The following is a 23,693-nucleotide window of genomic DNA, read 5'->3' as shown; positions in this document are numbered from 1 at the left end:
CCATTCAAATAGATCTGTTGCCACTGTTGACCAGGGGAGCCCTGGGACTGCATGTAGTTGCAATGGCTCCTTTGGCTGATGAGGTTTCAAGGCATTGCATGTACTACATGACTGTACAAAGTTATCAATGTCTTTTGTCATGGTCGTCCAAAACACCACATTGCGTGCTCGTCGCTTGGTGGCCTCTGCACCAGGATGGCCTTTGTGTAGAAGTGTGAGGTATTCTTTGTGCAGCATTTGTGGAATGACTGCTCTTGTCCCTTTCATTATTATTCCATCTTCCACGGAAAGCTCATCTCGGAATGGGAAGAACTGCTTCACTATAGCTGGTACACTGCTCAGACGTTCTGGCCATCCATGTCTGATGATGTTGGTCAGGGTTTGTAAAGACACATCTTCCATTGTGTGGTTGCGTAGCTCATCTTGGCGAGAGGATGAGATGCGCTGTACTGCCATCACCTCGAAGTCTTCTTGCTCTGTGAGGTGTTGTGCTGTGGTCTCTCTTGGTGCACGTGACAGCGTGTCTGCCAGGTAGAGCTCTTTGCCTTTCTTGTAGATCAATGTCAGATTGAACTTGTGGAGCTTCAAAATCATTCGTTCTAGGCGTGCTGGTGCTGTGTGGAGAGGCTTTTTCAGGATTGAGACCAAGGGTTGATGGTCTGTCTCAACGATAACTGGTTTACCATATATGCAATCATAAAATTTAAAACAGGCAAACACCACGGCAAGCAGTTCTTTTTCTATTTGTGCGTACCTTTGCTCCGTTTCTGTGAGGGTACGAGAGGCATAGGCCACAGTTTGTGCACATTGTAGTATGACAGCACAGGTGGTGATATCACACACTGCTTCAGTGTGTCGAATGCCTTTTGTTGTTGCTCTGACCAACACCATGCTATGTCCTTGTGCAGGAGCTGATGTAGGGGTGCTGTAATGTTGCTGTGGTTAGGAATAAACTTTCCAAGATAGTTCATCATTCCAAGGAAACGTTGTAGTGCAGCTTTATCCTCAGGTGGCGGGATGTCAGCGATCGCCTGAATCTTTGCTGGGTCAGGCTTGAGCCCCTGTTCGGTGAAGACACGTCCAACGTAGCTGACCTCCTTCAGCTGAAATTTTTCTGGATTCAGCCTCAGCCGGACCTTACGTGCCCTGTCTAGCACTTTCCGCACATTCTCGTCATGCTCTTTGAGGTCTCTTCCACCAACGATGATGTCATCGACAATTATGGCATACGGGAGGCCCACAAATATCTGCTCCATAGATCTCTGAAAAACCTCTGAGGCGGCACTGATGCCATATGGCATCCGTAGATAGCGAAAACGCCCAAATGGAGTGGCAAAAGTGGTGAGAAAAGAGGAATTTCTATCTAGTTTGATTTGCCAGAATGAACTCTTGGCATCGAGCACTGAAAACACTGTTGCACCCGACATTTTGGCAGCCACTTCCTCGACCGTGCATTGGATGGTGTGGGCGCATTATTGCTTCATTTAGGTCCCTTGGGTCAATGCACAACCGTATCTTGTCAGTGTCTTTTTTGTGTGTGGCTACCATTGAGGATACTCATTCTGTGGGCTCGGAGATGGGTGTGATGACTCCCGATTTCACCATGGTCTGCAACTCTGTCTTCACCTTGTCCATCATTGCTACTGGAATGCGACGAGGCGGCCGGATGACAGGAGTGACATTTGGATCCAACTTCATGTGGTATGTGACTGGAAGGGAGCCCACTTCATCACTGAACAGGTCGGCATAGTCATGAAACCACCTGTGCGGTGAGTTTTGTCTTTCTTTCAGATCTACATGAAAAACTTCATCTTTCAGAGTCATCAGATTCATTTCTAGACAAACCAGAAGCCCTAGTAGTGTCTGGACATTTCTGTTTACCACATGGAATTGTAGGCTGTAGAATCTATGGTTGCTCAGTCGACATTTTAGCAGCACAGTCCCTTCAGTGTTTATCACTGTACCTCCATATGCCACCAGCTTCACCCTCCTATTATTGTCAACTTTTTCTCCATTTCTGACCTGCTTGAGTGTATCCAATGAGATGACAGTATCGACTTTCAGTTTGAGTTTTTTTCCATTGACGGTTACGCAGCAGTTCAATTCTTCTTTGATATTCCTGTTATTTTCATTTAAAGCATTTATTTCGCTGCTATCTACGAGTGACAGTCCATCAATGTCAAATGACTCAGAGTCCTCACTGCAGCTATCTGAGTTGGTTTGAGCAACTTGGTGCACAGACTTGTGCTGTTTGCTTTTAAATGCAGATCTGCAGTGGCTTCGGAAATGGTTCAATTTGTTGCAGTGATGGCATTGCTTACCATATGCGAGGCAAAGTTATTTTTTCGCTGGGTGTTCATGGCCACAGTTCCTGCAGCTTATTATGTTTTCTGATGCACCTTGATCTCTCTGTTGCTTATGGCCAGGCCTGTATCCTCTCTTGTCTCGGTGCACCGCATCCACGCTCATTGCTGAGGTGCGCGGAGTAGCCGCTAGTGTTCTGGTATGCTGTTCGGTCAGCTCGTTAATCTGGCATATTCTGATAGCTTTTGCCAACGTTAGCTCACACTCTCGTAGCAGTATCTTCCTCACGCTATCAGAGTTGATGCCACAGACTAGCCTGTCTCTAATTAGTTCATCCTGCAGTGCTCCAAAATCACACGTTTTTGCTTTATTTCTAAGTGCACTTAGATATGACTCTACTGTCTCACCAGGTTTTTAGTTCCTTGTGTTGAAAGAATGTCTCTCCATCGTGATGTTCGTTTGTGGATTGCAGATGTCCCTGAACTTTCGTTTCAAACACTCTGGATTCTCCCGCGATTCAGCTGGGCGGACTACGTCGCCATCATCGTCTAGCTGAGCCACAGCATAGGTGAAAGTGCGTTCTCTCTCGATAGCCTTGCTTCCCGCTAGATTGAGGAGTATGTAGGCTTTCGTCCGATCTGGCTTGTCACCGTGAGCTGCAGATGTCATATTCCTGTTCGAATACCCGCCAGTTATCCGCGATTTTGTCATCGAATACCAGCGGATCTTGACGCCGAAATCCATCAGCCATATGTCTTCTACTTTCGGGCTCACAGAAAAGTCTGACTCAACATCAAATATATATACGGTCCAATTCAAACGTTCCACTAACCACTTGTAGTACGACGTAGACGTTTTACTTCTGACACCATGTAGAATAGCTCAGACGGAGGCTTTCTTATGAAGTTTTATTTCTCATTGCACAGCTAGTACATGTTATCAGTTCCAACATCGCTAGCCAACCAACCAACAGGGGTCTCCTGCTCACGTGACTACGTGGCTCATTGGGCCAATCAAAGCTCATCAATGCAATGCAGATATAACATTCTACATTAGTCCAGGACCGTCTTTACAATGTTGGTCCACGATAGAGTGCGGTTCGGTTCGGGCCGCAAATTTCTGTCCGAACCCGGCCCGCGTCCGACAGAGTTGCGTCCGAACCCGACCCGACAAGCATTTTCATTTTTATATGGCAAGCCGATTGAGCATTTATTCAGATATCTTGATATCAGGCATAATTGTCATGTACATGCAAGCCATTTCTGTCCACTAGTTAACTAGTGAGCCATTTCTGTGTGAACTAGTTAACTAGTGACAGCCAAAATGCTCACTAGTTAACTAGTAAGGCCCCAATTCTCTCTAGTTAACTAGTTCATATGTTTCATATCTTACTAGTTAACTAGTAATGCTCAGCATGTTCACTAGTTAACTAGTGGACACTGAAATGTGCACTAGTTAACTAGTTTAAAGACTTCTATCAGGCATATAAGGCATAATTGTCATGTACATGTAAGCCATTTTTGTCAACTAGTTAACTAGTGAGCCATGTTTGTGTGAACTAGTTAACTAGTGAGGGCCAAAATATGCACACTAGTTAACTAGTGAACACATTTAGCTTCACTAGTTAACTAGTGAAAGCCAGAAATGTCTACTAGTTAACTAGTAAAGGCCAAAATGCATACCAGTCAGCTAGTTGAAGGCTTTTGGGTCTCACTAGTTAACTAGTGACAGCCAAAAATTTGCACATGTTTACTAGTGAAGGCAAAACACCTCACTAGTTAACTAGTTGCAGTAGGTCAATGTCACTAGTTAACTAGTGAACCATAAATGGCTTACTAGCTAGCTAGGTGATGGCAGCAGGCTCACTAGTTAACTAGTTGATGCATCATTTGTCCAAACTAGTTAACTAGTGAGGTCATAAATGTATACTAGTAAACTAGTTCAAGACAAAATTCACACTAGTCAACTAGTGGCGCAGAATTCAAATTAGGAGGTGGAGAATTCTGGAAATTGAGGCTTTCTATTGGCTCCCTATGTCCAAATAGAACATGACAACCAATCACAGTGCTGAATTTCATGAAATCCCACCCACAACATTTGCATTTGGCACACAAGTTAACATGCTGGCCAAAGGAACTCTAGCTAGTAAACTAGTGGCTTCAGTGTGACACTTACATGTAAACTAGTGAAGGCAGAACTGCTCACTAGTTAACTAGTGAAGACACAAATGCCCACTAGTTAACTAGTGAGGTCTAAAAAGTGTCACTAGTTTACTAGTGTGCACCAAAACACCCACTAGTGAACTAGTCATGGCAATTTCCATTCGACTAGTTAACTAGTGAGGTGCAAAAAGTGTCACTAGTTTACTAGTGTGCCCCAAAATGTCCACTAGTTAACTAGTGAAGGCCATTGCAGCCAAAACGCTCACATGTTAAACAAACAATTTATTTTATAAGTCCAAGAGGCTACAATTTCCACAGCAAACGTGACAGCACAGCATTAACTTGTGTTTATCCCCACTACAACTCACAGCATTTCCAATAAGAATCACAGCAGCCAAGTGGTCACCTTATCACATCCGAGAAGTGCCCGCTGTCCACCTCAGATCCCGAATCAACGGATAGGCTAGAATTTACACACTATACAAATAAATTAATGTTCCACATAACAAGCAGGAGTAGGTTTCGTTGCTGATTACCTCGCCAAATTGCGCAATGCCCAATCCCCAAAAAGAAGGGAAACCCTTTACAAATGCCCTTGTAAAAGGAGGAATTCCACTTCTGTCCCGACACTAATAATTTCATAAGCACGGCATGATACAAAAGCTAAAACACATGATAATTCACGGTATGGGAAAACAGTGGCTGCGACGTCCTACAAAATCCGCAATCCTACAAGAGAAATTAAAACACACATTTATCAGTCGTGCAGTCATAACTCCTTCACTCCCATTATGCGATATTACAGGATACTATCACTCACACTTAATACTCACCAGTAATAAACCAAACACTCACAATCAACGGGCCTCGAGGCCAAAGGGCTTCTAATGTGCGCGGCTCCGTCACTGAAGCCAGACCCAGAGAAATCACGGGCTACACACAATAAACGCGCATTTAAGTCATTACCAAACTAGAATCTGGTGACAGCTTAGTAAACCAATGGGTAGCCTACCTACTTTTACGAGGAGATCCGCCCAAGCACACAAGCCAGTTTAGCATTCGCGATGCAACGCCAAAGTTGATCTGTTTAAGGGCAATAAACATAAGTATCCCAATCCGGCTGACCGGGGCTACCATTTCAAAACACTTAAGTTATACGCACCTTAGTGGTTGGCGGTCTCAGCGAGAATCGTTTGAATTGCTTCTGCTCAGTCGCCAGTTAAGTTCTACAAAATAGCTTGTGGTCAAATCACATAATCCCCTTTTACGAGGCTCACATCACATCAAAGCACTTGGCAGGAATACATACCATTGATAAAGCCGGCGTTGGGTTTGCAAGTTGCCGCTGTTTCGGGCCACTCTCCAAAATCACTGCACGCCTGTGCACTAACCCAGCATGTACTCGCTGAAAATCGCGTTTCCACTCTTGTCCACTCCCCCTGCCTGACAGCTGATTCCAATGCGCATTCCACTCCAGCGGATGTCATTTTATACTACGTGACTCTGGGTAATGAAGTCCCATTGCCCACATTTACATGTTAACAAGTGACCATTTTGGCATCTCACTAGTTAACTAGTGGGGCTGAAATTGCCATCACTAGTTCACTAGTGGGTGTTTTGGTGCACACTAGTAAACTAGTGACACTTTTTAGACCTCACTAGTTAACTAGTGGGCATTTGTGTCTTCACTAGTTAACTAGTGAGCAGTTCTGCCTTCACTAGTTTACATGTAAGTGTCACACTGAAGCCACTAGTTTACTAGTTAAAGTTCCTTTGGCCAGCATGTTAACTTGTGTGCCACATGCAAATGTTGTGGGTGGGATTTTGTGAAATTCTGCGCTGTGATTGGTTGTCATCTTCTATTTGGACATAGGGAGCCAATAGAAAGCCTCAATTTCCAGAATTCTCCGCCTCCTAATTTGAATTCTGCGCCACTAGTTGACTAGTGTGAATTTTGTCTTGAACTAGTTTACTAGTATACATTTATGACCTCACTAGTTAACTAGTTTGGACAAAGGATGCATCAACTAGTTAACTAGTGAGACTACTGCCATCACCTAGCTAGCTAGTAAGCCATTTATGGTTCACTAGTTAACTAGTGACATTGACCTACTGCAACTAGTTAACTAGTGAGGTGTTTTGCCTTCACTAGTAAACATGTGCACATTTGTGGCAGTCACTAGTTAACTAGTGAGACCCAAAAGCCTTCAACTAGCTGACTGGTATGCATTTTGGCCTTTACTAGTTAACTAGTGGACATTTCTGGCTCTCAGTAGTTAACTAGTGAAGCTGGAATGTGTTCACTAGTTAACTAGTGGGCATTTATGCTGTCACTAGTTAACTAGTGTGCACAAACATGGCTCACTAGTTAACAACTAACTAGTTGACAAAAATGGCTTGCATGTTGGCCTTATATCAAGATATCAGAATAAATGCTCAAGCGGCTGGCCAAATTACATAGAAGTTAACAAGTGGGAATTTAACAAGTGGGTTAACTAGTAAGATATGAAACATATGAACTAGTTAACTAGAGAGAATTTGGGCCTTACTAGTTAACTAGTGAGCATTTTGGCTGTCACTAGTTAACGAGTTCACAGAAACATGGCTCACTAGTTAACTAGTTGACAAAAATGGCTTACATGTACATGACAATTATGCCTGATATCAAGATATCAGAATAAATGCTCAATCGGCTTTCCATAGTATGCAGTATCTCATATTCTGTCAAAATGGTTTTTAATAATAACAGGGAAACCCCATGCTTTAACAAGTGAGCTCTTATTGATCCACACCAAAGATTCAAGGGATCGATTTTAATATTAGGCCTATTCTTTGTTTATTGTTGCTAGGCAACCACAGACATAAATGTATCCATTCAGTCACGCTTTTCTGATTAATAACTGAAAAAAAAAAGATTGTACACATTAACTGCACATAGTTTCACAAGTAATTAAAAGCTCAAAGATCATTTTTGTCCACTAGTTAACTAGTGGAACAATTGAAGTCTCACTAGTTTGCATGTGTGGCAGTTAACTAGTGTGCACAAGACACACACTAGTGGCTGTTTTTGGAGCTATCTAGTTCACTTGTAATGCAAAAATGTACTCTTACTAGTTAACTAGTGACAATTTGGCCTTCACTAGTTAAAGGAACCATATGTAAGATTGTGGCCAAAACTGGTACTGCAATCACTTTCAAAATACTGAAGAGCGGTGTATCCCCTCCCCCTCCCCCCTGACTCGAGGTTGCCAACCCTGATGGCGAAACACTACTGACTTTGTGATTAGTAGATAGGTGGAGGGTGGCACATCAGGCCAAAACACAACATGACATGACAAAACACAACATCAACATCAGTTGAGGGCTGCAACTTTTTAAATGACAATATCCTGGCCGGACTACTATTGTCAGTGATATAAGTATTTGAAATGAACATGATTTCTTAATGTCTAGTGACATATCAGGGCCATTTTATGATTAATTAAAATATTTTTCTTACATATGGTTCCTTTAACTAGTTGACATGTTTGGCCGTACTAGTTTACTAGTAATGGAACAGGACATGCTCACTAGTTAACTAGTGAGCATATCTGCATTATAATGCCTTTCACTGGCTTATAGAGGGCATTTTGAGCCTTACATGTTAGCTAGTGAGGACAAAACACTGTCCATAGTGAACTAGCAGGAGAAAAATGCCCCCTGGAATTTGAATAAATACACAAACGGCTGGCATTTTGTGCCACTAGTGGGACGTAACATTGGCCACTAGTTAACTAGTGCGCAATGTCGCACTTGCATGCAAATGAAGAAGGCGGAACAAGGATTTTGATTGGCCAATTTAGTACTCAGAAACCTAGAAAACATGGCTGACTTCGTCCAGGCTGTTCTAAGAGCAAACTTTTATAAACTAAGATCGTTTGAGCATAAAAATATGTTTTGATAACATTTCTAGTGACAAAGTTGTGGTGTATTGCTGTAATCGTCGTTCAGTTTAGTTTTTCAGATATTAGTCTGAAAATCGCGATAAAACTGGAAGCGGGTCCCGTCGGGTAGCCACACTCTAGTCCAGGACCCACATTGTCATGTTTATCCAGGACCATCTTTACAATGTTGGTCCTGGACCCACATTGTCATGTTTATCCAGGACCATCATATGGTGGTCCAGGACCCACATTGTCATGTTTGTCCAGGACCGCCATTACAATGTTGGTCCAGGACCGTCTTTACAAAGTTGGTCCAGGACCCAAATTGTCATGTTTATCCAGGACTGTCATTACAATGTGGTCCAGGACCCACATTGTCATGTTTGTCCAGGACCATCATTACAACTAGGATACAAAAAAGTAGCTTGCTAATAGCAATACAAATCTGTCGGTTGTTGTTAGACTGTTTTTTTTTTTGCTACATTTCTAAGACACTTGCCATGTTTAAACCTTTATACAATAAGCTGCAAAATATTTTTGTCTGCTTTGTTTATTCCATACGGAGCCCTAGAGGGGTCATTGCAAGGTATTTTTTGGTATATATCCAGAAAGCGTGGGCTCATTTTACTAAATTGTGCACTCATTTTACTAAATTGTGCTCTCAATTTAGTAAAACGTGCACACGATTTAGTAAATTGTGTGCACGTTTTACTAAATAGTGCGCTCATTTTACTAAATTGTGCTCTCATTTTAATTGTTGTAAATTGAGAGCACAATTTAGTAAAACGTGCGCACAATATAATAAAATGTGCGCACAATTTACTAAATCGTGTGCACGATTTACAAATTGAGAGCACAATTTAGTAAAACGTGTGCACGATTTAGTAAAATGAGCGCACGTTCTCTCGATACACAAATATATCTTGCAATGACACCTCCTGGGCTCCGTAATTCCAGGTCCATTATAGGGAAGTTTGTCCAGGTACATCACAGTGAAGCTAGTCCAGGTCCATCACAGGGAAGTTGGTCCAGGTCGGTACGGTCTTTACAATGTTGGTTCAGGATCAACATGGCAATGTTGGTCCAGGATTAACATTGTAAAGACGGTGATGGACCAACATTCTAAAGATGGGCCTGGACCAATATTGTAAAGACGGTCCTGTACCAACATTGTAAAGTCGGTCCTGGACCAACATTGTAATGATGGTCCTGGACAAACATGACAATGTGGGTCCTGGATCGACATTGTAAAGACGGTCCTGGACCAACATTGCAATAACAGTCCTGGACCAACATTGTAAAAACAGTCCTGGACCAACATTGCAATGACAGCCCTGGACAAACATTGTAATGACGGTCCTGGAACAACATTCTAATGGTCTTGGACCAACATGGCAACGTCACTCCAGGACCATGTACAAACAAAAACTACTGCTTTAGCCTATTACCAAACTACATTAGTAGTCCAAAATTGTGCTCCTGAACTAACATAACACCGGCTTGGCACTTCACATAGTTGCATGCTGCGCCTATTAGCAAGCTAATTTGGTAGCGTAAGTGTATGTTCCCTAGCTACATTAGCAAGAATAACAGCGGCACCAATATTCCTAAATGAGCTTGAAGCTACTTCAACTACTGTATCCCTTCGAAATAAGTTATTTAAAAGATGCATAGCCACTGAATTACCTATTAGGAAGCTAATGTGTTACAGTAAACGTATGGTCCCTAGCCTAGCAGCTAACATTAGACAAACATGAACCCAAGTCAGCTAAAACGAAAAAAAAAAAAAATCTAGATAGAGATAGATAGATAGATAGATATATAAATAGATAGATAGATAGATACTTTATTGATCCCCAAGGGGAAATTCAAGGTCTCAGTAGCATACAGACATCACACACAACATAAAACAACTCCACTGTAGGCCTACAATAGAGTAGAAGATAAGCATGATACTAAAATACTAAATATACTATATAAACTAAATCAAATCCAAGGTGCATATGTTCAGATTCCACTCAGAATTATTTTATTTTACACACAAATATGCAAGGATGCAGAGGCGATTGCTCTAAGACTACAGGGAAAGCTCAGCCTCCTCTAAAATATCACGGAAAATCGCATCAAATAACACTATTACATTAGCTTCTAGCCTACTATTCCAACTAGATGGCTAGTTTGTTCAGCAATAAGGTTTTGCCGGTCATTTATCGTGATTTCGCACCCGTAATACATTGCTGTGACGACGCGATCCATAAAAAAAAAAACATGCAAAAAACCCATAGACGCTCGGCTTCACTGGACTTTCAATGGCACTACAGAGTGGGCTGATCTCAGTGCAGAAAAGCTACACGTTTATTGGACAAGCGCCACAAAATCGTCATTTCCAGGGAAGCCCGGCGTCTCTGGGACAGTGGGATGGCCCAGAGAATGTCTAATAAGGGGAGAACTGCCACTCTCGGAAAACTTCCGGTTTCTGAACTGGTTGCAGTTCCTTCTGTGGTTCCACATGAGGGCGCTCGTCCACGAGTGCAGAATGCATGGAGGTCTATGGAGCTGTACCCCTCAAAATCCACTTTTCTTGGGATATCATTTTTTTTTCAAGTAATTTGAGTATTGCATTCGAAAGGGGCGGCAAAGAAAATACACTTGGTTGAGTATTATATTTTTTAAAGTCACTTAATTGTTCTAAAAAGCCTTTCAAATGTGTCAATGATGTCATTCATTAGCACAATGCTAGCGTGTTATGTGCAACAACGACCCAACCTGTAAGAAATCAAAAGGACATAAGTACTCGTTCATTCAACTTTTGACCTATAACCCATGTTGAAGTTATACAAACTACAATCAAATCTGAGATTTGTCAACGACAATCAGGTGAAAGAGACCAATTTAGCTGTCTAGTTCCTTTGACTCCCATTCATTCTGCACTCATGGCGATCGCCCCCAGTGGAACTCTGGTGGAACTGCATCCAAAATTCGGTACAATGGGACTTAATACGGAGTGGCAAGGCTCTCCGTAGACGGGCTCTGGATGGCCCGGACGCCGAGCTTCTGTATGATGATTGGAGGAACCGTCATAGAGGCTGGACTCTTTTTGATTGACAGCATATGTCACGATCTGACAGGAAGTGGTTCAAGTTCAAGGCAGGGATGCGTTAACGTTAGTGTTAGCAGATGAAGTCGAGAGACAAGGCAAGTTGCAGCTCAAATTCTCATAATTTGTCTTTGTAAATAAAACTGTAATGTGGAGTTACAGAGTTTGTGACTTGCTTTTGTTCCATTTGTGTATTTAGGCTAAATTAGGTAGCACGCTATATAACGGTGTAGGCTACATTATGCCATGTCTGCCATGCCAACTCAATAGCCTACTGTTTGGGATACTTTTTGCCCTCAAAGAACAATATAGCACCTTAATAATATTAATTTAATAATTTACCATTTTTATCAGAGCTTCCCCTGTTCCAAAGAGCAGCAATCGCCACTGCCGTATTGAGATATGGTGACCACTGGTTGTTTCCGACAGTAAAAGATATGGACAGATGGTGCATTCAGAGCACCTCAGAATGACAAGGACCGCCCCCATGGCTACTTTGTTTTTACGACAGCAAGTGTTCATGTGCTTTGCCATCTGAATGTGTGACAAATGTAAGTATTATAATCGGGACCTCAATCTCCGCAGTGTCCAGTCCCACGGATGCCACAACAAAGGTTAAAACATACACTCACTAATCCTAAACAAACAACTGTATTTGCTTAAAATATAGTATAAGACGCTCGTGAAAGAAAGATATGCAGCTTTCAAGTGATAAAAAGGGCAAATTCCCAAGTTCACATTAAAACTGTTGGACATGAAAGGCCACATGGACTACAATCGAACTACAACGTGACGACAAAAGTGATGACGAGCCCCTAACTGGGCAACTCTGTTAGCAAAATCTAGCCCCAGTTTCCGACCTCTGACTCACACATTAAGTGACGTGAATGACGCGGAATGATGATGTTTTCACTCGGAGACATTTTTTTCCGAAGCCCATGAACGCTAGGAGAGTCATCACGTAGACGTAAGTCGAGGCGGGTGAAGCAAATTTCAACCGTTTCCTGTTGGTCGACGAGGCTTTCTGTGCAGGCTCAGGGGACGTAGATGTAGCGTAGGCACGTAGTCTGACTCGTGTAACTGTTGTGATAGCTGCACCAAGAGATTGGGTATGTAGCCCCTTACTTCGTTACCACCACGTCTACAATACTTTTCTTAAATGTCCTAGTTGTTCGTAGATAAATGTGATTTCATATAAACAGCACTCGCCACATTCATAGCCTACTGTCAATCCATCAAAACTATGCCGAAATGTTGTGCTCCGATGCTTTCGTTCTTATCCAGAGAATACGGCTATTTTGCTCCTGTGCGACGCTTTCACTCGCTCTGGTCACATGCTCATTACGTAAATTACGTCACGTTAGCATTGATTTCGGAAAAAAGTTTATTACTCAGCCGGTAAATCAGTTACGAGGTTATGACGCCAATCACACAATTACTCCGAAAATAGAAAAAGTTCATATAAAGGCTTAAAACACGTTATTTGATGTCAAAGTGGCGCCAAATTGAATGGGGTTCAATGGGATGACTAGGTGAAACTGGTCTACTATTTAGCCTCAGATCCGCCATAGTGTCTACGCTCTCCGAACGTTCGCCTGCCCCCTGGTTGTTTCTGGAGGGAAATTACAAAATGGCAATGGCAGAAGCAGAAGGCTCACATTGATGACATCACAAGGCTGTGATTGGCTAAAGAGTTGTTGGTCCAGGACCGTCTTTAGAATGTTGGTCCAGGAACAACTCTTACTTGAACAAATCACGGTCACCTGTCCTGAATACACTGTAAAAAACGCAATCTCTGTGGACAGCCCAGGCTCCAAAAACAGCAACAAAAACAACCTGGGCAAACCTAGCCCATAAAAACATAACAAACTGTTCCAGCAAATCACAGACGAGATGCACATTTAGGAGAGTTTCAATTGCACGGGAGCAGCATGGGAGGGAGGGGGAGGAAGTATATAAGCTTTATTTGTATAGCACCTTTCATACACAGAATGCAGCTCAAAGTGCTTTACATTTGAAGCATGTAACACAATAATAGTCAGTCAGTCATTATCAATCACTTTTCTTCATTGCTGGGGCCGTTTATGATCCACTCAGCAACATATCAAAAATATAGAAAATAACATGTCATAAGACTTGCAGGCTTAACCCTTTACCCCCCACAAGCACGCCATATGGCAACTGTGGCAAGGAAAAACTCCCATATTCCAGGAAGAAACCTTGAGCAGAACCTGACTTAATAGAGGGAGCCCATCTGCTTCTGGCTGGCTGCGCCTTCCTATGGCAGCAGATGTAGAATAATCTGAAAAAGTAGTCTACAGGATAAGATGAGTTAACTAAAAGCTTTCCTGTACAGGTATGTTTTCAGATCTTTTTTAAAAATATCGCCTGCTTGATGTTCAGAGGCAGGGTGTTCCATAGTTTTGGGGCATAATGGATAAAAGCAGCTTCTCCACTTTGTTTGTGGAGCACTTTGGGTACGATTAAAAGATTAGAATTGGATGATCTAAGTTTCCTTTGTGGTTGATAAGATATTAAAAGCTCAGAGATATATGAAGGTGCTATGCCATTCAGAGCTTTGTAAGTAATTCACATAACCTTAAAATCAATTCTATAGGAAATAGGGAGCCAGTGCAGTTCAGCCAACACAGGGGTGATGTGTTTTCTCTTCTTGGTCTTAGTTAAAAGTCTAGCCGCAGAGTTCTGTATGAGTGCCAATTTCTTTAGATGTTTTTTGGGAAGACCAGTGAAAAGTGCATTGCAGTAGTCTAACCTGCTAGTGATAAAGGCGTGAATTAGTTTTTCTGCATCTTGTTGAGTTAAAAACTTTGGCAATGTTTCTCAGGTGGAAATAGGCTGTCTGAGTAACTTTACTGATATGGGGCTTAAAACTTAACTCTGCATCTAAGATGACACCAGGGCTTGTTACTTTTGGTTTGACCTGGTGTGCCAAGTTCCCCAGATTACTAAGAACAATGTCTCGCTTTAGTTTTGGTCCAACTAAAAGTACCTCTGTTTTGTCATCATTTAGTTTCAAAAATGTTTTGCTCATCCACTGATTAATGGAGGTTAGGAATGCAGTGAGGGAGCAAAGGCCATCTGGGTTAGTTGGCTCCACAGAAATATACAATTGGGTATCATCTGCGTAGCTGTGGAAGTTTACATTATGCTGACTTATGACGTTTCCCAACGGAAGCATATATAGGGAAAATAGCAGGGGACCAAGGCAGCTCCCCTGGGCCACACCAAAAGGCAAGTCATGTTTTTCAGACACATGATCTCCTAGACTGATATAAAAATCTCTGCCAGTAATGTAGGTTTGAAACCAGTTTAGAGCATTATCAGAGAGACCCACCCACTTCGCAAGGCGGTGAATTAGGATGCTATGATCAATGGTGTCAAATGCCGCACTCAAATCCAGAAGAATAAGAATTGAGACTTTGTTTGAGTCAGAGTCAGTTTACTTTTTAAGTAAAGGTTTCACAACAGCGGTTTTAAAAGCAGTTGGAAATATACCTGTTTCTAATGAGGTATTTATTACCTTGAGAATAAAGGGAGCTAAGCTATCATATACATTTTTGAGGAATCTAGTAGGGATTGGATCCAAAACACATGTTGAGGAGCCGGTTTGAGTTATCATTTTACCAAGCTCAGATTGAGTAATAGTGCTAAAGAACCTTAATTTTGGGAGGCTGTTTTTTGGTGTACTATCAAACATATTACTTGTGTTACCAATAGCCTCCCTTATAGAAATGACTTTGATTTTGAAGAAGTCTGCTAATTCTTAGCATCTTAGAGAGGATGCCTGACTGAGTGTATCAAAAGGTGTTTGATGCAATAGCCTATCAATGGTGGAGAACAACACCCTAGAGTTTCCACTGTTTTCAGCAATTACCTTAGAGAAGTGGTTCCTTCTCTCATTCCGAATAGCTCTATTATAATTTGCTATTTTTTCTTTTAGAATGGCACGGTGAACCTGTAACTTAGTTTTTCTCCATGTTCTCTCGGCTTTTCTACATGATCTTTTTAGATCATGGATATTTTCGTTCATCCAAGGTGTCAGTTTGCTACAGGGCCTTTTTTTAGTCTTTAAGGGTGCCACTCTGTCAAGCAGAGCGCCTAATTCACGATTGAGAGCCTCTACCATTTGATCAATGGGATGATGTAAAATATCTAAATTTATGGAGTCTATAAGAGCTATGAACTGCTGTTCTGCTCTAATGTCCAAGAGTCGCGATTTGATTGCAATTTCGGGATGAATTTTTGGAGTATGTAGTATTATATTAAAAGATACACAATAATGTTTAGACATATTTATATTATTTACTGATAAGTCTGTGACTTCTATCCCTCTAGAAATGTCTAGATCGAGGGTGTTGTGGGTGGGTCCTGTAACATGCTGCTTTAGCTCTAAACTGTCCAAAACATTAAGGAACTTACTGGCTTTAGCATCAGTTGTCTTATTGACATGAATATTAAAGTCGCCATTTACAATTATCCGATCATAGCTAGTGATGATGAGCGACATAAGTTCAGAAAACTGATCGAGAAAGCCAGTCCATAGTTTAGGAGGGCGGTATAAGGTTAATAGAAGTACAGCTGGGTCAGCCTTCAGAGTGAGGGCAATATACTCAAAGGAAGCGAATCCGCCAAAGTTGACTCTAGTGCAGCTTAGGGTTGTGCCGAAGGACGATATCATCGTCCATCGTGATGGTTGACAGGCATCACGATGGAAAGCAACCATCGTGATGCCACGCCCCCACATGCCAGTCACTAATTCTTGCTGTAACAGGCTAAAACATAAAAAAACCTTTCCCTGAAAATGAAATTGAGCCTACTTTAAAGGCTGTCAGCCAAACAGTTATCACGTATTAGTCTACCGTCTTGTAAAATAAAAGACTTACCCTCTTATTCAAATAATTCCTGACTGTGACGGGAATGTGTAGCCTAATTGTCCTTTAGTAGCCTACATGTCTCGCAGGCCTATAGCCTACATTGGACGTAATATGTAGCCTAATGTTTTAGCAGAAAATATAGATTTATTATTGTTAGGCTATGACTAGGACATTCTAGCGCTCAAATATTTTTGCGAGGCTACAGCGAGCGCCAAATGCGTCCTTCTTCTCTGTGTTAAAATAAACCATATCTTTCGTTAATTATAGGATCAGAAGGTAGCCTATCCGTCTTTCACTGTAAGGCTTGTATTTCATGCATTTAGCAAAAGTCCCAGACAGCAGCGGAGTGGTAATCGGGATTCGTTATTTGTAAAAGTGTTTTTACTTCGCCCTCCTATAGCCTGGACTGCGCGATTGCAGCCCTTTACTTTCACTTCCCGCCGCCCTTATAGTCAGCATAGACGGTAGCCTGATAACGTGGGATGCTGCATAGTACTAATATTTTAAATGAGTGACCACGATAGTAGTCTTAAGTAGCTTTTTTGCTGGGTCCAGCGAAGTCTGTCAATGTGTAATATTCCGCTGGTTGGTGCACACGCAAGTGTTCAGATTGATTGTCTATCCGTCTTTCACAACAATTTTCTTGGATTAGATCTTCCACACAACTTCGGTAGCCTGGTCAGTATGTCTCTCTTAGCTGTCCACTTTCATCAGGCCGTATAGCCTATATAATAGCATTTTTTTTATTTTTATGTAGAACATTATAAATGTATTTCTGTACAGACATACCTATAGGCTGTTTACTAAACGAACCCCCCCCCCCCCCCCCCCCCGACGATATCATCGTCCATCACGATGTTTTACTGTACACATCGTCAAATGCCAATTTAGGCGACATCGCCCAACCCTAGTGCAGCTATATTTGTTTGAGAGAATGGAGGCAATTCCACCACCTCGTTTGCCTTGTCTAATTGAGTGGAAGAAATTATAATTTGGGGGACAGGTTTCAACAAGAACAGCTTCGCTGTCTGAAGTCAGGCAGGTTTCAACAAGAAACAGAAAATCCAATTTTTTTTCACTAATAAAATCATTGATTGCAAAGGTTTTGGTAGTAAGTGCAACTATATTTAGTAAGCCCATGTTAGCTGAAAATGCCTCTGGCTTTTGAGGAATATGCTGAGGTATGGAAAGAATATTTGTTAGGTTTCTAGTTTTAAATTTGTCTTTTCTTTTTACTATACGTTGGGTAGAAATCAACGTTGGAATAGAACTATAAGCATAAGTCATGCTATTGCATGAAGCAGCTTGATCTATGGTAGTAGTATTGTATGTTACCCTGCAGAAAACATTCTCAGACCCATCCACATGTATAATGCCATTCGAATCAATACCTGGGGGGCGTGAATCTTTAATATTTTCTACAGAATGTCAATGCCTCAGTGTGGACGCTATGTTGTCAGAGAGTAGCCTGGCTCCATGTTGGTTTGGGTGGAGACCATCACGCTTCAGCATACTGGGCCTCTCCCAGAACAAGCCCCAGTTGTTGACATAGGGGATGCTTAGGGAGGTGCAGTAGCATTTGAGCCAGGTGTGGAGATCGAACAGTCTGGACCATCTCTCAGCACCTTTTCTGTAGGTAGGGAGAGGCCCAGAGTGGTGATGAGAGTTTTGTAGTTTTCCTGCAGTGCTACTGACTGCTTATCTCTGATGTCATTTGTGCCCACGTGTACGATGATGTTGTTGACCTTGGTGTGGCAGGCCAGGATGCTTGGGAGTTTCTGCTGGATGTCAAGGACCTTGGCACCAGGGAAGCAGTAGACCTTGGAGGGGCCGCTACATGATGGGGGAATGCAGAGGTCTCTAACCATGGAACTGCCGATGACCAGGGTGGAGGTTGATGAGGTCCGGGGAGGAGAGGGTCGGGGGGGCGCCGACTTTGAGGAGGGACCAGGATGGTTGTCTCGGGGCAGGAGGGGCTCCTCATCCTCGGTCAGAATGGCGTAGCGATTTTCCAGTCGTATAGGTTGGGCTGGGCCTGCTGTCCGGACCGACTGCCGTGCTTGTGATGCTTGCTTCTACGCCATGGCTCAGGCTGGTGTGGAGTGGAGCTGGCCAGCAGAGCAGGCTTGGTTCTCAGCAGAGGCCGGGGAGAGGCAACAGGGAGAGAAGTTGCATTAGTGCATGGCATGGTTAAAGTATTGGAGGGCAGAGTGAAATCAGGGCATCTGGCATTAGTGTGTGTAAGAGAGGTACTTACGGAGAGAATGGTGTTGAGGAACTGTTCATCCTTCTCAATCTGATAGAGGGTTGCTATTCTGGCTTCGAGTTCCACTATCTTTTCGCTGAGAAGGACACATGAGTCGCAGCCTGGTGCACAGCTGAGGGGAGGCATCGTGTCGCGGCGACGGCTCGTCGGTGTCAACTTTCTTTTAAACGTTTGTTTGCTAGGTGGCTAGCAACAACGATATCGTGCAGTTCCTTGATAACTCGAACACAGGTAGCGGGTAAGTAATCTGAGAAAAACTCACTTTTATATTGAGTCACTAGTTTTGAGAGACGCTAGAAGGAATTTGATGCTTTCTTCTTCCAGATAGTGTTTCCTTGGCCCGGTATTATTTGCAGCCCTTGATGCTGGCTTAACGTTTCACATTAACGTGAGCGAGCTAGCTCTCTGTTTTGTTTGAAAGTCAACAGAAGTGATATTACCCAGCATCGCTTAGAGCAGTGTTTCCCAAAGACTGGGTCGCGACCCACGGGTGGGTCGCAGGAGATTTTATTTGGGTCGCCAGCACAATTTATGTTGTCCAATAGGCCTAACTTATACAATTTAGCCAGGAAAGCTATCAGTTTTCTATTAGGATATAGTTTGTTTACCACAGTCACGGTCCTCTGTGCAGTTTTGCATTTATAATAGCTCTGAAATTGGGGGGCGAACGCGTCGCAGAGGGGACAGCGTGGATCTCACTCGCAAAATGAAACATTTCTGTGGGGCGCCTGCCATGGACCTCGCAGTTGCAAAATGCAAGGGACATGAATCAGCCTATTTGCACGAACATTAACGGACACCAGCTCTTCAACTTCACCGATTAAAATCTAGTCAACTAAAGCAGACATCCGTATACCGTCAATTTGCGTCATAGGCTGTAGATAGTTTCGATTGTAGATGCAATCTTTAAAGTTAATAGCAACCTCATCACATTCCTTATTATTTCGGATTTAAAACACTCAACAGTGCATTATATTAGGTAGGCTACAATTTAAATTGACATTTTAAACGCTATTATTTCCTCTCGTTTTCCACCTCGCAAACTCTACTAGGCAGTAATATCTTTTGACTATCGCGCAAAAGCCATTGTTCTGATATGTATTCATTTCACATTCTTACAACATAGCTTGTCACTACATCAATACACAGCGGCCTACAAACAAACGTTTTAACTCCAGAGGGAAATGCGGATTCAACTTTCCAAATAAAGAAACCTCCACAATTAGGCTACAATATAACGACTTATTTGCTACTTGCTAGTTATTTGCTACATGTTTACATAGGGATTGACGGTGTTATGGATCCATTTGTCTGCAATGCAGCCTACAACATCTCTCTTTAGAAATAAAGGAACAGTTTACTATGCTGAAGAGTGACGACGAATGCGTAGCATGCAAGAATATCCCGAAGAAATGTTTGATAACCTGTGGCCTAAAACAATATTGGTGGTTGCATGCAGGTTAGATCTGAAGTGAAATGGGTCGCGATGGTCTGTCATTTTTAAAAAGTGGGTCCCCAGAAAAAAAGTTTGGGAAACACTGGCTTAGAGCACCTTTAATGTCTGTATATCTATACAATATAGATAGGTAGTAAGAACAACTCTATTCATGGAAATAAATCTTGTTTTTTATATTTCTTGTTGTTCAGGTCCAATAAGCGGACCCGGACACAAGAGATGGAGATGCTGCAGCAAGGGATTGCTACTCCTCAGGCTCCTGTGGTGGGTCCTGTGGATCAGCAATCCACCCCATGAAAAGATGCTGTATCGGCCACAGTCCTATACTCTGGGGTCATGAACATAGGGGCTGGTGAGTGTACAACTGTAGCTGCCTGGCAATCCTAGCTGTTGGCGGCAGCAACTCGAGCTAGAACCACTTGTTTTACAAAAAAATGTACTGCCAGTACTCGGTGACCTCAAGAACCAGATCTATGTGAAAAAAAGCCGAAATTCTCCTTTACATGGAGAAATATTTCTTCTGCACAGTTTTTAAGCATACTTGGTGGCCATATCATATCCAGGTAATTCACAACCCCTCCCTCAAGCACACCACCAATCACAGAAATTGATCAACATGCAAATTTCTCTTTGGCAAAGGAAAGATTCACACCTTTTTCACAGATTAAACGCTGGAGAGATTAACAAGCCTGTGATAATTCATTGTAATAATTTGCAGGCTATACCTTTCCACTCACTGACACAAGATGTTAGTGGCAGTTCACCTCGGTTGGCCTCCATCTAGTGGTGGAATGATGGCAAAGGAAATCACACAGAGCTAGTCCTTGCAGGTGGCACTTATGGTTATGGATTGTCTTTTGGCCTTACCACATGTAAAGATATGCTCACTGAGAGCTCAGACAGAAAAGTAATACTGGACTTTCCTCCAGAAGTTGTGAAGCGATCTCATTGTGTTTTTCAACTACATCTGTAGAGGTGGTCCAACATGCTGAAATGAGATGAGATTAAACAAAACTGTGACTTGAAACGGTCCGTGTAACGCTTTGCAGTGCTTTGTTCTATTTGCTCCATCCATCTGATCCAAATAAAAAATGTGTTCAATAATCCAATTTTCACATTTTTTAACTGGTCAGCAAATAGGTAATTGCTGCTATTTTCTAAATGTGTCATTAGTCACGCAAGATAAAGAAAACAGAAACTGGATTGGGAACTAAAGTAAAATTCCGTTAATATTGGATTTTTGCCTTTTTTACTGTTTTTGTTGGGCTGAACCACGCGTGGGGGGGGGGGGGTGACCTGATATATTGGCGCGGTGTTAGTGATCACATTATCAGCGGATGTAGAGGTGGAGGGCTATCAAACACAGTTCAGCTTGCATCAAGGTGCCAAGCGATTGATAATGTCAGCTTGAGATCAGAACTTCAGATGCAGAGGGAGACATTGCTGCGTCCTGACACTTATGAGTAGGCCTACGTGTTCTAGCCTACTCATGTTCTGGGCTTTGAAGACCTACATGAGCATTACCAATAGACTTGAGCCACCTACAGGCCAATGTAGGCTATAATTTGCTGTTGAAATTAATAAATGGATAAACTGATAAATTAGGCTCACTGTTGTGTCTTCGTTTAGCCTAATGAAACCTAGTCTAGCGTAAAGCGTTAAATAAGTAAAAATGGCATGTCAAACAGTGCTTGGGGTAGCCTGTATCCGGTATAGCCAAGTCTGACGTTGATGGCAAAGCATTCTGCTTTGGGGAATTATTTGCTATGGCATGGCCATGGTATTCAAATATACTGTAAAGTAATGAGTCAAAATCACAAACAACTTCAGGCGGCGCTCTCTTCCATCTAACCTGGCCCAGCTATGGTGTTCTCCCCCCGGTGCTCGTCTTTCAGTCCTACCACAAGCGCAAAAAAGGAAAATTAGAAAATTGAAGCATCATTTAAAATAAGCAACAATAACCCATTTACTGTGCCGTCCTAAAGAATGGATAACGGATTTTTAAGCCTATTTTTTATATTTTTTCATGTGAATTCTGCAAATAGAACATAGCACTGCAAAGCGTTACACGGACCTTGAAACTACCCCAACAATGAACACTTTCCAACTCATCAACACAGGCCAAACAATCTGATGAAAGTTCTATATGCCATCGTGATGTTTGCTAATGTGCAAAAGGCCTCTCAGCAGTGCAACATGGTATTTAGTTAAAAAGGGAGGAATAATCTTTATCAAGCTTTATCACTTCTACTTTTCAAATCAATGCTATTGTTTTAGAAAACTTTACAGAACAACAATTTAGGGCCCGGAAATAATATGCACAAATATATTTTTGCCTCTGTCATTAATCTAAACCAACACTCTAATGTGATAGCACTTTGTTTTATATTTTATCAGAGATACTAGAGTTGAAGTCTGTATCCTTTCTCAGAAGCAAATCCTACCTTTATTTTCAACTTCATACAAGGTGTGAGTATTTAGACCTTTTGACATACTAGCAGTCAAAGGTTTGGATACGACTAAACATACAAACAAAATAACAAAACAAAATGCTTGAAAAGTTGTGATAAAGAAAAACAAAAGGAGGAATGTTTCACAACTAATTAGGGTAACTGGCAACACGATTGGGTAGGAAAAAGAGCATCCCAAAGAGGCAGGGTCTCTTAGAAGTAAAGATGTAGGGGTATCACTCTGTGTAAACCTGTATGCACAAATGATGAAACAATGTAATTTTAATGCTTCTTAATTAAAATATTCAGAGAATCCAGAGAAATCTTTGCAAACAAGGGATAGAGCTGAAAAACAATATTGGATGGCCGTGGTCTTTTGGACCTCAGATGGCACTTAATCAAACTCAGACCCTTTTTCTGTAAATTAAATCATTGTATGGGCTCAGGAAAGCCTCTGATAACGATTGTCTATGTGCACAGTTTGATACTCAGAAATGCTGTAAACTTTACCATGCAACAGCCAAAATTGTATTTAGACATGATACAGAAAATACCACTGTCTTATCTGGCCCTGAGCTTGTATAAAACGGACTGAGGTAACGTGGAAAAGGTCTTGTGGTTAGACCAATCAAAATGTGCAATTCTTTTTGGAAATCATGGGCTCCAATGGGCTAAAGAGGAGAGGGCCTATCCAAGTATCCAACCTATCCAATTTGTTTTAGTGCTCAGTTTGAAAACCAACATCTATGGTGTGGAGGTACATTAGTGCCTACAGCATAGGCATCTTGCACATCTGGCAAGGCACAATCAATTCTGAATGAATTATACAGGTTTAGAGCAACATATACTGCCAGCTAAGCAATGTCTTTTCCAGGGAAGACATTGAATATTTCAGGAAAAAAATGGCAAAATGAATTCTGCACATCTTTAAACAGTATTTCTCCATAGAGGAAGAGTCCAGGTGCTAAAATGGCCTGTCTGCAGTCCAGACCTGTCAAATTAGGTCATGGAATGGCATCATGGAATGAAAAATTGGGGCAGACGTGGCCTACTGGTTAGCACTTCGGACCTGTAACCGGAGGGTTGCCGGTTCGAACCCCGACCAGTAGGCACGGCTGAAGTGCCCTTGAGCAAGGCACC

At 42.1% G+C, this 23,693-nt stretch overlaps 1 long non-coding RNA gene across 1 annotated transcript; it reads right to left on the bottom strand.

The window, feature by feature from the left end:
- Positions 1 to 5,317: 5,317 nt before the first annotated feature.
- On the bottom strand, positions 5,318 to 5,842 carry LOC143140080 (uncharacterized). The gene is made up of 3 exons (XR_012990538.1): positions 5,629 to 5,842; positions 5,483 to 5,549; positions 5,318 to 5,399 (listed from the first exon to the last, which is right to left on the bottom strand). It is a non-coding gene; the product is annotated as an uncharacterized LOC143140080 (long non-coding RNA).
- Positions 5,843 to 23,693: the final 17,851 nt, after the last annotated feature.

The sequence above is a fragment of the Alosa pseudoharengus genome, unplaced genomic scaffold (assembly GCF_046254945.1).
Source record: "Alosa pseudoharengus isolate Yale_2024_CS ecotype anadromous, Long Island Sound unplaced genomic scaffold, YU_APseudo_1.1 YU_APseudo_1.1_scf_10, whole genome shotgun sequence".
Lineage (NCBI taxonomy): Eukaryota > Metazoa > Chordata > Actinopteri > Clupeiformes > Clupeidae > Alosa > Alosa pseudoharengus.
Note: the sequence above shows the minus strand (reverse complement) of the source record. Positions and strands in the feature narration are given on the sequence as shown.